Source organism: Mustela lutreola, chromosome 2, assembly GCF_030435805.1.
Source record: "Mustela lutreola isolate mMusLut2 chromosome 2, mMusLut2.pri, whole genome shotgun sequence".
Classification (NCBI taxonomy): domain Eukaryota; kingdom Metazoa; phylum Chordata; class Mammalia; order Carnivora; family Mustelidae; genus Mustela; species Mustela lutreola.
Window position 1 is genome coordinate 90,635,503 of NC_081291.1, and position 18,663 is coordinate 90,654,165.

General features: G+C 45.5%; 1 protein-coding gene across 2 annotated transcripts in view; it reads left to right on the forward strand.

Annotated features, from left to right (window-relative positions):
* The first annotated feature begins 12,269 nt into the window (after nucleotides 1-12,269).
* The window catches only part of RFTN1 (raftlin, lipid raft linker 1), a 192,843-nt gene continuing 186,449 nt past the window's right edge, over nucleotides 12,270-18,663 (forward strand). Inside the window, exon 1 of one of the 2 annotated variants that reach the window (XM_059162543.1) lies at nucleotides 12,270-12,546. The gene's annotated coding sequence lies outside the window, so the exon portion shown is untranslated. Of the gene's footprint in view, nucleotides 12,547-12,773; nucleotides 12,912-18,663 lie in introns of those variants that run through there. The other variant, XM_059162542.1, reaches the window with a different exon arrangement.

Genomic DNA, 18,663 nt, shown 5'->3' on the forward strand with positions numbered 1-18,663 from the left:
GAGAAGGGAGTGAGTCACTATGTGACCTTGAGGTTAGCTCATAAAAGGTGGTGGAGCTTCTGAATTTTGAAGTAATTTGTTGTTCAGCAATAGAATCTGGAATATGATCTAAGACATCAATCTTAGATTGATTAAGACTAAGACTAAGGAGTCTCTGTCCAAATGGGTTATAGGTCCTGATCCTCCCTGGTCCTCTTTGACAGCCCAAACAAACCAAGTTGTGGCAATGTCTGTCGGTAGTCTTGCTGGAAAATCCATTTGGAAAAGCTGTAGCTTTCCAGATTTCCATCATCTGACAATGGGACAACCCTGGCATTTGTGGGTGATCATTGTCATTCCCCCGACACCCAGGGGGTTGATATATCAGGAACAGATGACGCTCTACTTGTTGTGTGGTCAGGCAGAGGAATCAGGGGCTGTATTTTCCCTCCTGAACTCATTTTACTTGTAAAATTAATAACAATTTCTGGGAAATTCCCAAATGTCAGGATTTAAAAATCCTGAAGCAGTTGTTAATTGTGTCTTGGTTTTGTTTAAGTAAAAATGCTAATGAAAGTTTCTTTTGAGTATCATAATGAGAAACAAAAACAGGAACTTGAAGGTGAGGTAAGGTAGTGGTTCTCAAAAAGTAGCAAGAGTACTTTTTGTCACTGTCCCACATGTGGGCCAAAGGCCCCTCCTTCCAAATGATTTGAAGATTGATGTGTTTTACTGTGACACAAAGAGTTTTACAAGTCCCACAAAGAGTGCACGTGTGTGTGTGTTTAAGAGCTTAGAGGTGTGTTTCTTACATATTTCAGACCACATTTTTAGAACATGAAAATGAGCATCTGAAAAATATAAAAAAAGACACATTCACAAAATGCGTGCCTACCTAGACAAAACACCACCTGATATCTGATATCTTTGGCTTAGTTTTGTTTTGTAGTAGGGACAAGTAGGAAAGGTAGGAGGGAGATGAGGAAACTGTTTTGGGGGAGTTTTATTTCAGTTGATAACTTTATTTTTTTATTTATTTACAAAAATTTTTTTTTTATTTTTTAAGATTTTTTATTTATTTATTTGACAGACAGAGATCACAAGTAGGCAGAGAGGCAGGCAGAGAGAGAGAGGGAGAGAGAGAGAGGGAAGCAGGCTCCCTGTGGAGCAGAGAGCCCGATGCGGGGCTCGATCCCAGCACCCTGAGATCATGACCTGAGCCGAAGGCAGCGGCTTAACCCACTGAGCCACCCAGGCGCCCCGATAACTTTATTTTTAAAGCAATCTGTATGCCACCGAAATTTCAAGCTTTATGTTGATTGCTTATTTGCTGATTTATGGCTGTAGAACCAGACACTCAGCAGTGGGAAGTCAAAGGGAGATTAAGAAAATCTGGCTGGTTAGAAGGTCTTTTTTTTTTTTTTTTAAAGATTTAATTTATTTATTTGACAGACAGAGATCACAAGTAGGCAGAAATGCAGACAGAGAGAGAGGAAGGGAAGCAGGCTCTCCGCCAAGCAGAGAACCTGACGCGGGGCTCGATCCCAGGACCCGAGCCGAAGGCAGAGACTTTAATCCACTGAGCTACGCAGGCACCCCAAGAAGGTCCTGTTTAAACAAATGGTTTCCAATTCTTTTCTTACATTCCTTTGTTTCTGACTAGTCTGGTTAGCTGTGGCTGCATAATAAGGAGCCCCAAAACCTAATGGCTTAAAACAAAAACCATTTTGTTATTTCTCAGGATTTTTTGTGAATCGGGATTTGGGAAAGGCTGGGCTAGGTGGTTCTGGCTTGGGCCTCTCATCAGTTTAAGTCACTGTGGGACTGGAGTGGCCTGGGCTGGCTGGATCTCTTTCTGTCTTCGTGTAGTCTTCATGTGGTTCTCTCCATGTGGTCTCTATGTGGGCTGGTTTGGGCTTCCTCAAACCATGGTGGCCTTAAAGCAGTTGGACTGCTTGCTTGGTAGCTGAGTGTTTTATAAGTGACCACTAGCTGTCTTATCTTCTATCCACAGAGGTCATACAGCTTTATTTACACCTCATTCCATCGCTTACAAGTGTGTGGCAGACTGCTCAGATTAAGGAGAGGAAAATTACACTCCAGCTTTCGATGGGGGATTAGCAAGTCTCTGGAAGAGCACGTGGGGTGGGATACATTGTTGCAGGCCATCTTTGGAAAACACCATTAGCCACACTGCCCAAGCCTGGTTCCTCAGGGTTCCCACTGATTCTATTAACTACCCAAAAGCCTTGTCTTAATTTTCTTTATACCTTAAAGTAACTACAGCCCATCTCTCTAGTGTGCTACAAGAACCCTGGTGAGCCCACTCTCAGTTATTTCAAATGAACTTTACTTATAAACTCTTGGTTAGAGCCTTTAACTGAGATTAGAGAAAGGACAAGAGTGGAGGTGGCTTTTGGAATCCCTCTTCAAGATAATCAGATCAGTATAATGATGCCATTAAGAGGAAAGGAGAAATAAGACTTGTCTTATTATATCTTAACCACTGAGGTCCTGTCCTGCATGACCTAGCTAGCTGTTTTTTGTTTTTTGTTTTTTTTTTTTCTGAGAAGGGATAATGCTTCTAAAATATTAATAATTCCTTAATAATAATATTAGCAAAGATGCTTGGTACTAACGCCTGGAGAAGGCAGATGCTTGAGTTTGGCCTATTGCCATCCAGCTGTTGCTTAGCTGAGGCCACATGTCAAAAGCAAGATTTTGGCCTGTTAAAAAGCCTCTCCAGCTCTTTCCTCACAGGACCAGGGGCCAGGGCTGTTAGCCTGACTCTTGATACTTGGTCCTGGAAACAGTAGGCCTGAGAGAAAAGGCCTCAGTAGTGATTGACGGAGAGCTCTATTCCAAAACTCCCATTTCAGCTGAGTAGAGAGATCGACAGACAACAGGAGGGAGGAAAGTGGGCCTGCTGCCACCGACATTTAAACCCTTGAAATGTGTTTCAAAAGGAATGAGGAGAACAGAATGAGTTAGGAGGAGGGGAGAGCGGGCTTTGCAAGAAATATCAATCCAACATAGATGCATTAGCTCCTGGTCTGAATGTTGCTATGGTCTGAATGTTTGTGTCCCCTCAAAATTCATCTGTTGAAATCCTAAGCCCCAAGGTGATGGTATTAGGAGGTGAGGCCTTTGGGGGCTGATTAGGTCATTTGGATGGAGCCCTCATGAATTGGATTACTGCCCTTATGAAGGAGGCCTCAGAGAGCTCTCTTGCTCTTGCCACCTTGTAAAGCTATATTGAAAAAATGGTCATCTAGAAAGTGGGCTCTCACCAGACACTGAGTGTGAGCTTAAGGGTCCATGATCTTGTACTTCTTAGCCTTCAGAACTGTAAGAAATACATATTTTTTTTTGTTTATAAGCCATCTACTCTATGGTATTTAGTTACAGCAGCCTGAACAGACTAAGACAAATGGTATTCAGCTATTTATTCATTCCTTTGTTTGTTTATTCATTCATTCATATTGATTTTAAGCCAGGGCATTCTAGGAAATGGAGAAATGACTAGATCAGGACCCTCATGCAGGTGGGAAAATAGGAGAGGCGTAAAGGGCTACACCTCAGCCCCTACAGTTAAATCTCAGTTAACAAAACCTTTTGCAAGGAGGCTCCTTTATACAAAATCATATTTGGAAGAGGGGGGAAAAAGGCAGGTATCTTGAGAAGCTGTGCTCATACCGTAGAGCCTGAACCACATGTTAGCAGTTAGGGAGGAAATGACTCTTAACTGTTCAGATTTCCTTCTATGCAGTGAGGGAAGAGTGAGAGGAGGCCATTTTTATGTTTGTTTGCTAATCATCCATGTCAGCCTTCAACTGTCCAGTCTCCTCCCCTCCCATCACACACATTATCTCATATTAGCATAGCAGGTACTCAGATGTGCTAAAAATAAAACTTACCTTATGTTCCTTTTTTTAAAAATTTTTATTTATTTTTAAATAAATAAGATTTTATTTATTTGAGAGAGAGAAAGAGAACCTGCACAGCACGAGAGAGAGAGAGAAGATGGGAGGGTAGAGCATGAAGCCTGATGCGGGGCTCAATCTCACAATCCTGAGACCCTGACCTGAGCTGAAACCAAGAGTCTGACACGTAACCGACTGAGCCACCCAGGCACCTGACTACTGAAATCTTTGAGGGATTATTTACAGTCCTTTACCACTTCTGTGCTTCCTTCAGGTGCCCAGGAGATGTTCTCGTTCTCCCATAGTATGGTAGGGAACCTGGTGGCTTTCTCAGACCCATCTGCCCAGATGTACCATGCTGGGTACCAGCCTGAGCCCCACCTGGGGCAGGGGCCATGAATCGCTTCTGTATTTGGACTCTCCCTAACACACCTCAGGTTTTTATTACACCACCCACCGTTATTATTCACTTTTACATCTGACATTCAGTTTTAGAATTTCCATTCAGTTCTTTCCTTTCCATAGTCTGTATTTCTCTGTTGAGATTCCCTATTTGTTCCTTCATCACAAACATTTTCCTTTACATTCTTGAGAATCGTGATAATAGCTGCTTTAACATCTTAATCTTATTTCAACACCTGGTTTATCTTGAGGTCAGTCTCTGCTGACTCATTTTTCTCTTGGATGTGGGTTACTTTTCCCTGCTTCTTAACACCTAGTAATTTGGGACGGTATTGTGGACCTTTTTGAATGGTACATTGTCAAGACTCTGGATTCTGCTATGTGACTCGCAATAACATTGATTTTTAAAACACCTTAGTAGGCAGTTAACTTTCTTGGACTGGCATTCCAGCCTTGGTCTCTCTTGTAGTGGGTGCCGCCTGGAGTCTAGCTCACGGATCAGCCAGAGGTGAGCACAGAGTTAATGTAGTTCAATGCTCCCCATCTGTCGTTCACTCACTTGTAGGGTTCTGTCCCCTCATCCCCCGGCTGCTGTGATCACTCTGCAACTGTAGGCTTCCGTTTGAGTTTGGACTGCCCTGCGGGGTGCTAACTGGGGCCTAGCCTGGGTGAAAAAGCCATTAAAAAAAAGGGAAAACCACCCATGGAGGTTTCCATTTTTCAAGTGTTGCCTCTCTTCTAGTTTCTACCTATTTTTAGTTGCCTTTCATTGCCTTCAGAGAGTCGTCTTTTGATTTTTGTCTGGAGTTTGTTTGTAGAGAATTGGCTCCATATAAGCTACTTTACTGTGCCCACTTTTTCTTTTTGCATACACAGTAGGGGCCAGATACTGGGTCTCTTTTTCTGAGGGACTTACAAAGTCGGCTCACTCCTGCACCTTCCTGGCTGCCGTATGGGGTGATGGTATGCACTCGGGAGGTTGGAGAGATCTTTTTCTGCCTCTTTAAGATTTTTTTTTTTAAATTTTAACTCTCTTTGAACAACAGAAACTTAAAAGCTTTTGAGACCTCTAAGACTTTTCTTTGTCTCTCTGCTGAAATAACCATTTCCTGAGCTATTGCTGCCACAGTTTAGCTGGTTCCCCAATCAAAGAAAAGGGGTGAGCTGACAGGATATGTTGGGACTGGAAAGACCATCAGTATTTAAAAAAAACCTATTCCTCCCTACCAGGCGTCACACCTATGTTGAGTGATTACTTAGTTGTGGTTTAGAACAAGCTAAATTGAAGGTATCTCATATTTAAATCAATAGTTTTAAGTAAGCCTTCTTATTTCGTTCATTGATTCATTCAAGCATGTTTTACTCATTAAAAAAAAAAAAACAAAACCAACATTTAGCGAATGCCTATTATTTGTCAGGCCCTGTGCTAAGTATTAATTATGGAATGAAAAGTTGTGCTTATTAAAGAAATTTCAGGTGTTAGCAAACATTAAGAGGGAGGCAGAAGCAGGCTCAAAGCTATACTGGTTCTGTGATTTTAAAATGGCTGGGGACAGAGAGGAAAGCCCAAGAATTTGAAGTAAAAAAACTCAAGTTTAAACCCAGTTCACCATTTATTAACTGCATCCCTTTGGGAAAGTCTCTCAGTTTCTCCATGGCCTTATTTCCTTTACAATTAACAGCTCAATGTTGTTAAAGTGAAAGCTTTCTAAGAATAGGAACAGTGCCAGTATATTCCCTGCTGTGTCCCTGTTCGAGCATAGTGTTGGCACATAGTATGTTCTCAATAAATAGGTTAACATTAAATGAGTGAGTAAATAATAGCTTGTTTTTAAAAATATAAATTTATTTATTTGACAGAAAGAGATCACAAGCAGGGGGAGTAGCAGAGGGAGAGGGAGAAGCAGGCTCCCCACTAAGCAGGGAGCCCGATGTGGGCCTTGCTCCAGGACCCTGGGACCATGACCTGAGCCAAAGGCAGGCACTTAGCCAGTCAGGCGTCCCAATAATAGCTCTTACTGTTTTTTTGATCATGAACTTTAACTGGACATCTCTAGAATTACTAAGATTCCAAGTTAATGTGGGAAATAGTCCTCTACTTGGACCCCACTCCTTTAACCTTCTAGCTACCAGATATGCTTGTGATGCCTTCCAGAACATCCAATGGCTTCTAACAGGTAATACCAATCAACAGAAGTAAGCTTACTGCAGCAATAAACAACTTGTAGCCCCACATTGGGAGGGGATGGTCCTTGCTCAGTGGGGAGACTGCTTCTCCCTCCTCCTCTCCCTGCTACTCTGCCTGCTTATGCTCTCTGTCTGACAAATTAATTAATTAATTAATTTTTTAAAAAGAAGGAAAGAACAACTTGTAGTCTCAGTGACTTAAATCATTTTCGGGACGCCTGGGTGGCTCAGTTGGTTAAGCAGCTGCCTTCGGCTCAGGTCATGATCCCAGCGTCCTGGGATTGAGTCCCACATCGGGCTCCTTGCTCAGCAGGGAGCCTGCTTCTCCCTCTGCCTCTGCCTGCCATTCTGTCTGCCTGTGCTCTCTCTCTCCCCCTCTCTCTGATAAATAAAATCTTAAAAAAACAAAAACAAAAACAAATCATTTCCTCTTCATGTTATATAATCCTTATAGGTTAGATGCATGGCTTAGCTTCCCACAAGCATTCATGGGTCAAATGTTGCCAATGGCCTTGCTAGAGAGAAGAGAGAACTCTGGAGTGTCTCTTCCTGTCAAGTCATTGTCACACAAGTGATACACATCACTTCTGCTCACAATGCATGGGCAAGAACTAGTCCTATAAGCCCTCGTAATCCATCACCAGGAGCTAGGAAGATCACTTCTACCATGGGACCAGGAGAGGACCAGAAATATTTAGGGAACAGCACTGATGATCACTACAGTCCTGCTGTGTAACGAGGATCTCGAGCTGGTCCACTTAGGTCCATCTAAGTACAGGCATCACAGAAATAGGTAGGAGCATCTTTCATACTCGGATCTTCGCACTGTCCCTGAGTGTGTAAAGAGCCCTACTTTCCATCTCAAGGGCTAAATGGCATCTTAGGCCATTGAGGATTGAACTCAAGGAATAGGAGTTAGTCCTCCTGGTTGACTCAGAGGTCATGCTCTTTGTGGGAGTTCATTGCCAAATGTAGAGGGAAGGATGAACAGCATTTTGCCTTCCTCTGCTGAAGATCTGTAGTGCTCCTGGACAAGTTCCAAGAGTTGTTGTCTAGTTGTCTACAGGGTTTCCAAGTGTTATTCTGGATGATTCTCCCTTGAATGGAGGGAAGTAGACTTCTGAATTCCAACTGTAGTCAGTCTCCAAGTCCTACCAATTGCTCCCTATTGACATAGCCCCTCTGTTTCTCTCAGCTCACCTTGCTCTCGTTTGGCAGCTTTGGTCTATATTTGGAAGGTGTGTGTGTGTGTGTGTGTGTACGGGATAGGGATGGGGGTGGCTAAGGAAAGAAAGGAGATGTGATAGGGAACAATGGTTCTACTTGAGTTCATATTTTTCCACATCTTTTTCTTTTTTAAAGATTTTATTTATTTATTTGACAGACAGAGTTCAAAAGCAGGCAGAGAGGCAGGCAGAGAGAGAGAAAGGAGGAAGGAGGCTCCCCATGGAGCATAAAGCCCGATGTGTGGCTCGATCTCAGGACCCTGGGATCCCGAGCCGAAAGCAGAGACTTTAACCCACTGCCCAGGTGCCCCATCCACATCTTTTTAATTTTATATCTGGACCTTGACTTTCAAAACCCCAAAGCCAAGAATTTTACTTTTTCCTCTTGTATTGCCATGATAACTCTCTCTTGTGGCACACTATGTCTTCTCTAGTCTAAACTGATGCAAAGAGCATTGGTACAGCATCACAAGAAATACAGTGGGAGAGGGGAAGGAATGGTGGTAGGAGGGAAATCACATAAATGTATCAAAATCTTATACCACCATTTACTTAACGATTTACTTCCACAATCTTCTTTTTTTAATCTGTAGAATGTATAAGCTTCTATGTATTCATATATATGTATGTATGAATGTATGTTTTATATATATATATATATATATATATAAATATATATATATAAATGTATATATATTCATTCATTTCTGGTAATAAACCTTGTTTGCAAATGCAAATCAGTAGAGATGTTCCAGGAATTGGATAACCAGTGAAGGGCTATTGGTGTGGATAGCTTTTGGTAAAGCCAGAGGGTTCCTCAGGCTGCATGAGGATAACAAGGCTGCAAATAGCAGCATGCTTCACAAAATATTCCTGAAATTCAGTCTCATGGCTCTTTGCTCCAGAGAGCAAATTCTCTCTCAGCCACAGGAGGGCCCCTGCTCCCCTGAACTGCTTGTTGGACAGACTGGGAATTCAGAGGAAAAATGAGGAGTGGATTCAGGAGCCAAATAACAGTAACGATATCTATATCTATATCTATATCTGTATCTATATATATATCTATTTATAGTGTAAGAGTGTGAATGAACATTTGGCAATCGTACATTTCCTCAAACTGGTGACGCTTGTGGTGGCATTTGCAGAGTAGTCTGACCACACTGTGGACCAAAGTCCTTAGCCTTGGCCAATCAATGCACACATACACAACATCCTAACAAGCTCCCTGTCCCCACCCCAGTTCACACCCCCACACAGCTGGGGGCATCCCAGGGCATGTTTGGAGCCTGGCACAAGTATGCCCTGCTCCATGGTGACCAGGGACACCACAGACTTGCAAGAGGTACATCTGTGAAGGCTTTGCCTGTCCTCATGGACGAAGGGCCAGGAGTTCTTCCAAAACCACTGGCTCTGGGGCACAGAATCTGGCCTCTGCCACCATGCCTCCTCATAGAAACCAGTGTCACCCTACATGGGGCCGGCTTCTGGCCTCTATTTAGTACGGAGCAGCTGGACAAACTGTGACCTCACTGTGGCAGCAAACCCACTTAAAATATTAATGGTGATGATAAAGATGAATAATTCCTATACCCCCAGGGCACGTATGAGTTTACTTATCTTTCCCGTCAGCCCTGAAATGCCACTGTTTAGTTGTCCTGTACAAGATCTGGCTTTCAAAGCCTTGTGAAAACAGAGGATAATAGCTCTTCAGGTCCTGAGGCTTTTGATGGGTCTGCTTTCTGCATAAGTTGTTCTTGCTCTTTACAGAATAATGGGGGCCTGAGTTATTTTGAGCTGAATTGGGGGGTGCTGCGTGTGGTGAAATTATGAAGTGGGGGTTGGGGGTGAGGAGAAGGAGGGCACTAAGAGAGGTTTAGTTGGGCTTCTCCTTCCTTCCAAGCTTCAGCGTAGCTAAGGTGCAAAACAGCTCTGGCTGCCAGTACCCATGGCCTAATCATCTCCAGAGTGGGGCGATACTGTTGAGGCCAGGAGAGAGAAATGCTCCAGTGGGGGGTTCCTTTAACTGAGCTTTTTCAAGAATTGTACAGTCTGGCCACGGCTGCTGCTTACGCTTGCCTGGGCTGGTTTAACTCCTCTCATTTCCATGGGGGATGTGGGGAGAACCAGCTTCCCCATTAACTTGGGCCCTGCATTTTATCGACTGCAAACACTCAGGATCCCAGTTCTGGGGCCATCTGTGACCTGTCGTGCTATAATAGCTTGGTTTTCCCCGTGTTCAGCTCCCTCCCTGAGTACTTAGTGTTAAATCATAGGGGGAGGAAGTGTGAGCAGAGGAAAAACAGCACTATTACATGACCCCCGATGAGACCGCTGTGATAGAATTAAAAGCTGCCGCCCTAGGACATTCTAACAGATGACATTGTGAGGTTGCCAAGGTAACCCACCAGGATATAGTTCCAGCATCTTTGGGGTTGACGCTGGGTAGGCGAGGTCAGTCAGAGGTGAGTCCCAGCTGTCCAGGGTCTATCCCCTGGCTGGCCAGTCCATAGCAGCCAAGTGGAAAATCGAGGTTGACCTCTACGTAGCACAAATGAACCCAACATCGACTCCTCATTGGGTATTCCAGGTGAAAAAGAATGAGAATATTTCAGATAATTGTTCGATGGAGGTTACCCAGAGCCTTGAAAGATGTGGAGGTTAATGACTTATCCATTCATTCCACAAATGTTTATTGAACACCTACTATGTATCAGGTAGGAAGTGTCAGAATATCTAGGGGGAAGGTCGAGAATTCTAGAAAACCCTAAAAAAAAAGGCAGATTCAAGTAGGGAAAAAAAGACATTTACACATTGTTAATATTCAGGAAAACGTTGAGTGGAAGAAAATGGAAATAATCAGAATAACTTATTAACCCCAATGACCAGGTGTTTTAAAAATATGCAAAAATTTATAGAGTGAAAATGATTTGCTTAAATGAAATCAACCTCTTCCCCCAACCACAACCAGGTTATGCTGTATTTTCTCTTTATCTTCATTTAAATACTCCATGTTTATTTGTGCATTTCTGGCTAACACCTATAAAAGTTACTTTTTTTTCTCTGTGAGGTAAGGATTAGAAAGGATCAGAAAGACTTCAGATGGGCCCTGACTTGCAAAACTCAAGGCCTTGGCAGATAAATGACATAAAGATCCTTCCTCCTTTTGGCCACATAGGTGAGTGTTCAAAACCAGGGTGGTGCCACTGGACCCTTGTGCCCATACACTTTTGTTTGCCCCTGGACCTGGTCTGTCACCTGGTCTTATTATTTTCTCTCAGATGGCAAGCCGAGGAGAGAGAGCTGGAGAAAATTCTACTGGTGGTGGTGAGTGATGCCAGCAAGTGGTGAGCTGGAAAGGGAAAGGAACAAAACACAAACAAGAATGGTGTTGGGTACAGGAGGGAGGAACACATAACTGATGGCCTTGGAAAAAGAAAATCAGGAAGAAAATCTCTGAGGGGCTATGTGAAACAGGAATTCCTGAAGACAAAATAACTTTTCCTTAACCCCTGGGGCGTGGTTATTAGTACCAGAAGGACCTCATTAAAAAACCGCTGGGCCCCAAAACCAGCCCTCTACTCTCTGGGCTCCAATGCCTAAGGCCCTCTCTTTGCCCAACCAGAAAATGTAGATAATTAATTAGATTATGTCAGCTGTCTTGTTGTGGTCCTCTTATAATATTAATAATAACGATGATAATAGCTAAGTTATAGAGTGCTTCCTAAGCAAAATCCAGGAGGAAGTGCTATTTAACAATTGAGGGAACAGGCCCAGAGCAGTTAAAGCACTTACCCAGATCACACAGGGTGTTAAGTATAGAGGCCAGGCCAACCCCAATGGCTTTAGGATTCCTGCTTTTCACCCTTACACTGTAATTTTGTCTTGTTTAAAAAGTTCTGAGAAAAAAATACTTTTTAATGGGCTCTCTGCTTTATGTTTTCACTTTACCAAGTCAGCCCTGCCTTGGTGCTTTATTTATGTAATTGTCCCTTTGGGCAACCTTAAGTTGCAGTCCAAAATGGTTCCCCCAGATCTTAAACCTTCTGACCACCTGAAGTAGGTGGAATGGGGCGTGGCAAGGAGACGGTGGCATTATCCCTCTCATTAATCACTGATTCAATAAATAACTTAGATGGGGTGGGGGGACACCTGTGGAATGGGGAGGAGGAACTGTCCACTCTCAATTATCCTCCCACACCCTCAGCCCCTTGGTGGCAGTCACCATGCAGCACCCCAGCTAGGTGTGCCCTCCTGCCACACACAACCGTGGTTAGGAGGGATCGAGAGGATGGATCCCTGAGCCTCCGACCTGTGCGCGGAGGGGCAGCGAAGGTAGCCCGAGGGGTGCGGCGCGTGTGGCGCGCAGGTGGCCCGCCGCGTGGAGGAAGCGGCGCGGGGCTTCGGAGGGGTGCAGGGCGCCCAGGGGCGCGGGGCGGGCTCGCTGCTCCCGAGGCGGCTGTCAGGGGCCGGCGGCTCCCCCGAAGATGCAGCGCAGCATATTTTGCACATGAGTTCAGAGGAAGAGGAAGTGTAGCCGGCGGACGCGCGGCGGCGGCGGGGGCGCGTCGGGGCTGGAGCCGGAGCGCGCCAGGCTCAGGGCGCAGCGAGCGGGAGCGCGGCGGCCGCGGGCTCCGCGGAGAGACGGACGCACAGATCGCGGGAGGGACGGACACCCGAGCGCGCCGTGCCGCCGCTTCCCGCCCCCACCCACTGGCGCCCACGCCTTCCCCGCGCCGCCTGCGCTGTATGGCACAAACTTTCCTCCCGGGACGGAGCACGCTGTCTCGGGGAGCCCGCGCCAGCGCATTCTCCTCAACCGGTTCCGAACGGTAGGTGAGCGCGCGGCAGGACTTGGGGTGTAGGCAGGCACAGGCCCTGCCATCTGGCCCCGCGGACCCGGACCGCGGCGGACTGGAGGAGCCCCGCGTGGCGCCTCCTTGCAGGTTGCCGCGGTTGCCAGAGGGCCACCGCCCCCACCACCCCCGCCCCCAACCGCACCCCCGGCCGGGTTGGATAGGGTAGGCGCCGATCCACAGCACACAGCGGTCTTGGCCAACTTTTTTTTTGGAGGGGGGGATAAATCGTCCCTGGCACGCTATGGGGAGAGGCACCTAGAGCAGTTTGTCAGGGGTCGTGGACTCTGCAGGCTCGCGGCGCCAAAGAGAGAAGCAGAGGGGAAGCTTTGAGGCTACAGGTGGGTCTGGGACACAACTGCAGGGGGTCCTTGGCAAAGATCCGACAGGAGCTGGACACGAAGTGCGGGTTCAGGATGGCGCGAGGCTGGGTGGGGTGGGGAGTTGGGAGGCTCTAGCTGCCCTTCTGCGTGTGCCCTGGGAGGTGGGCTTGTTGGTGGCGCAGGGGTGCTGTATAGATGGGAGCCGACCTGCCGCGCGCGTCCTGAGGAAGCGCCGCAGCCGCGGGAGGCGCAGAGACTCTGGGCGCCCGGAGTCTGCGGCACTGAAAAGGCATCTCTCCTTCCGTAAGGGGATTTCTTTACTTGTCCTAACCCACTTTCCCAGGCTCAAGGGACGCCAGGGTAGGTCTTGGGCCAAAGTGGGGTGGTGGCAGTGTACATTTCAGAAAACCCGATTGTCAGGCACGCAGCACTCCCCCACCTCCCCAGACCAGGGCTTGTGTCCTTGACCCAGGATATCGCGGTCTTGGCATCGAGAACCACGTGGAAGCCAAAAGTGCTAGACCCAGGCACGCTCCCTGCTGCCTCCGGTTTGATCATGCTTAGCTGCCCCATGTGGTTGTGGGTGGTCTCCGGGGACACTGGGTGGTGGCAGTGAGTTTGTTGGGGGACTTAAACAAAATGTATGTATGTATATATTTTAAGTCTCACACAGAAGCCAAATCTGAGTGCCTGCCCTGGGTTTCAGGCAACAGTCCTTTCTTGTAATTGGTACAGCTGTTTTCAGATGCTGGGCGCACAGTCAGGCCAGGCGTCTTCCAGCCCCTGCCATAGTGTGTCATCTCAGGATAAGTGAGGCCCTGCCAGGAAGGAAGGCGGGCTTAATGTGAGCCACCTCTGGGCCTGTGGGTAGGGCACACTATGCACCCCACGTGTCTCTGGCTGCCGGGATTCCAATTCATACCTCCGAACAGCTGAATTCCCAATGAAATTCAAGTGACCCCAGATGTCACCAAACCCCACAGAGGGGTTAAGCAACAAACTGTTTGGGGCTCTTTGGTGCGTGCGTGTGTGCTAACCTCAATGAAATCACTTTAACCTCAGACTGACTCTGCATCCTCTTTTGCCTTCAGCAGGGTTTCTGGTCCTGAGAACTGGGACTTCATCCTCTGTGTATCAAGTCCCTGGGTTGGTGTTTCTTTGTTAGTCTTTTGGCTTAATGGACACCGGGCAAATGAAAGTGGAGTGTTGTGCAGTTAGCTAATAGATTGGTGCAGGAATTGAAAGAGAACAAATTAGGAATGAGTTCTTTTTCTCCCTCTTGAGCAGGAATTTTTGGCTTCCATTCAAATAATTGCTTTGTCTGTAGGGAAACAGGCAGAAAATCTTTGGCATAAGTGATGGGAGTTCCTGTAAAGCTTCTTGTGTTCTTCCAGTCTTCACTTTTCTGCAGAATTGAAACTATATGGACCCATGGTTTGGTGGGCGTGGGTGTCTTGCCAAATATCTAACTTGGGGGGGGGATGTCAAGGAGAGGGTATTATGACTCTTTCCCCACCTATCTCATTTTTAAAAATACAAAAATTTTGCAAGAATAGGGGCGCGTGGGTGGCTCCATCATTAGGCGTCTGCCTTCGGCTTGGGTCATGATCCCCGGGTCCTGGGATCAAGCCCCACACCAGGCTCTCTCTTCAGGGGGAAGCCTGCTTCTCCCTCTTCCACTCCCCCTGCTTGTGTTCCCTCTCTCACTGTGTCTGTCAAATAAATAATGATTAAAAAAAAAAAAAACTTAAAAAACAGTTGCAAGAACAGTAACCGTTCAAATACCCATACCTAGAGAATAATTTAGCAGTACTGGCTTTATTACGCATCTGTCGATCTATTCATCCCTCTGTCCATCTTAAGTCCCAACTTAAGTCCCATCCATCAGTAAATCTCAACTTATTATTTTATGCACTTTAAAGTAAATTATAGACATTGACACAGGTCACTTCTTAATGGTTCAGTGCACATTTTATTATGCAGAGTTCAATATATGTTCATGATTGTCTTAAGGTAAAATGCATATGCATAGAGTGAAATGCACAAATCTTCAGAGTAATATTTGCATAATGTTTTGATAAATGTGTACACCTGTGTAACCCTAGTTGTGATCAAGATAAGGAATATTACCATCACCTCAGAAAGTTCCTCATCCCCATTTCCAGTCCGTCCCTGCCTTCTTTCAGTGGCAACGACTGCTGATTATTTTTTACTGTTAGTTTAGTCTGTTCTTGAATTCCTGTAAATGGTGTTCTATAGTATCATGTAAAGCTTCTTCCATTCGCCGTATTTTTAAGATTCATCCATGTTGTATCTATCAGTATTTTGTTTTTTTTTAATTGCTGAATTATATATTCCAGGACATGTCCATACCACAGTTTGTTAATATATTCCTTCCATTGATGGACACGTGAGTTAGTCCCAGTTTTAGGGAAGTATTGTAAATGAAGCTGCTATGAATATTTGTGTACAAGTCTTCCTAGGGACATATGTTCTCATTTCTCATGGGTAAATGCCTAGAAATAGAATCATTAGGTCACAGAAGGGGTATATGTGAACCTTATAAGAAGCTGCTAGGTCTTTCCCCAACACGGTTGTACAATTTTTGTGGCCCTACCAGCAAAGAATACAAGTAAGAGATTCCAGATACGACAACCCTGTTTTCCTGTCCCAAAGTCAAGGGCATGTCTTGACCAGTGTTTCGGGGCTAGCAGGGTATAGCAATTGGATACCTTAGACAGTCCAAAGCACGTTGCTTTTTTATAGGTGGAGGAGTTGTGAGAAATCTCTAACTCTGCCAGTAAGTGAGTTCACACTTAAATTATTACAGATGATCAGACAAATATTTTACTTGTTGAGATCTTCAGAGAAGGGAATTCCACAGGGTAATGTACCCTTGGTTGTGAAATAAGATTGATTGAGTACTTTCTATATAAAGGAAAAATAACTCCCAAACCCACAGAATTCCACCACTCTTCTGCTAGTTTCTCCTGGGGGATTTCTGACGTATTGGTCTGGTTGATGTGAACTTGGTGGAGGAGATTCCCGTTGGATTTCACCGGCTTGCGCAGCTGGCTGCTGAAAGCAGGTTGTGTTTGCTTTGTGAGGCAGATCAGATTTGGTTTTTTGAAGGCTCAGAAACCAGCTCTGCTGTTAAAGTGATTTGGCCTGTCAGTGAGAAACATGACTTGTCGACATGCTCTCGTGGTCCTGGCTGACAAAACAGGCCAGGTCCCCTCAGGTCCCCTTACCCTTTGGTCCCGTTCCGTGAACCAGCAGCTTAACCTGGCCTTGGATGATTCAGGAAACAGGAATGGAGCCTCCCAGATTGCGTGGGACCCTAGAATGAAATATTTGCTTCTGGCCAAAGTGTCTCAGTGGGGTCAGATGACAGATGGGACAGAGTCTCGAGTCTTTACACTGTATTTGGAAACTGTTGTGATCTGACAGCCTAGGACAGTGCCTGCCACAGAGTAGGGTCTCAGTAAGTCTGGCTGAATGATTCTGGTGACTCGTGGTAACTGACTGGGTGATTGCCCATCTGGGGGTTGACCATGAGTGCCGAGATGTCCCCAAGATATATTTCACGGGTATTATACTTCATTGTAGCCTTGGAAACAGGTTCAAAGTGTTTTGGCCTAGGAAAACCTGTCACCTGTCCAACTCTATTTTAGTAGCACTCTTCTTATTATATTGCAGATTTCACTATTGTTATTAACAAAATAATAATTATAGCTGCCACTTTCCCAGTGCTTACCCTTGGCCTGGCACTGTTAGGCACTCTACATGCATTCTTTGAACTTAATCCTCAGAAGAAGCAAGTACTGCTCTTATCTGCACTTTAGCCTTGAGGAAACTGAAGCTTAGCGAGGTTAAGTAATTTGCCTCAAGTTCACTTTTTTATGTTTCCTAGACATAGGGAAGAGACCGTGACGTTCTGGTTTCGCAAATGAGACTACGTCTACAAGCACAGATTTCCAAATACATGAAGCCACGGGGTGACAGACACGAAAACTGGAGAGGCACAACTGCACGGCAAGAAATGACACCCTCAAATCACTTTCTTCTAAGTTTTCTGAGTTTGGGGCCAGGGCCTGTATTGAGATACCAAGTATTTTGGTGATAATTTAAAACACTGTTGTTTGGCTGTGATTTTAGTTTCATCGGAGGAAAAGAAAAACGTTGCCAGCTGTTAAGTGTCCTAGCTGAGCAGTCCTGCCCCTTGGCTACTACCTACACATGACCATGTACATTTCAATGTAAAATGAATTAAAATGAAAGAAAATAAAAATTTCAGCTCCTCAGTCCCATTAGCCACATTTCAAGTGCCCTAGAGCCACACGTAGTTATTGGCCCAGGCCTTGGATACTGCAGAGGTGGAGTATTTTCATCATGGCTGAAAGTCCTGTTTGCCCTATAGTAAGCATCTCTCTCTTTTCCTTCAGCAAAGAATGGGCAACACACTTGGCTAAGGCTTGGGTTCTTTTTTCACTGACAAAGAGAAACATTTAGCCAGACATTTCTTTTATGTTTACCTTTTAAAGGTTTTGCATGTGTGTGATCTTTCCTCCCATTCACATTCAGTTTTTGACATAAATTTAAGTTTCCCTTTGCTTCTGGGCCCCCAAAGGGGCTTTCGTTATTATCATTGCATATTTTACCAGAATGGTTTCTGTGAAAAGATTGGTACAGCGGGCAAGTGATGGCCACTGCTTGAGCCCTGTTAATTCCTTGCTCTCCAAATAAGAATTCGGTTAAGCTTTTAAATATGCATTTGTGTGACTTACTCCCCACCTGGGCTGAATTGAGGAAGAAGAATCGGCTCTCAGCGGGGCCAGAACCAAAGAGCTAGAAAATCAGGTCACATTCTATGCCTGATGGCTACCTGCCAAGACAGAGACGGAGGAGACACTATTTGGGGTATCAAGGGCTTTGCTTTGGAGTTTTCTTGGGTCTGACTGCCCTTGTGGTGTGTGGGGAGTGCAGGAGGGGGCCAAGCAGCTTCCTTGTCCTGGTTGCACAGGATGAGGCGGGGTGGCTCTGGCTTGTATGGTGCCCCGGCTTGCCCCTCTTTTGTGCTTCAAAGGAGAGGGGACTTCAGCCCTCAGGTGTTATGGGGCACCAACACCAGCGAGTGGTGCAAAGTCCGTGTCAGCTGTGTTTTGCCCAGCTCATCTGATACTGAGCAACGCTTTCCTTCTTTCTTTTTAAAGATTTTATTTATTTATTCGGGAGAGAGAAAAAAATATGAGTGGGGGGAGGGGCAGAAAGGAAGGGAGAAGCTGATTCCCTCTGAGCAAGGGAGCCCTATGCAGGGCTCGATCCCAGGACTGTGGACTCATGACCTGAGCCAAAGGCAGACGCTTAAGCACCTGAGCCACCCAGGTGCCCAGACCAGCTGTGAAGTGACTTTATGAAACTGTATTAGATGTTCCCACATTTTTTCAATCAGGAAGCCAGCTGCTCTTTCAATGACAACTTTCTCAGAATGTCCCATTTTGTTCTTCTACAGTCAGACCCCCTTGACTGTCAGCATTTATTTCTTGCAGAGGATTATCAGCTTCCATTCATGTGTACATGACTGTGTGTGTGTGTGTGTATGTGTGTGTTTTGAAATTTCCTACTTTGTATTTCACCCCGAGGAACTACTTCCTGAGGAAACCTTCAGGTTTTTCGGAATAGCTCCCAAATGCCCAAGTTTGAAGAAATTATTGTAATAGACCTCATTCATAAGGTTGGATAAGGAGAGAGTTGGTTACTCACAAACTCT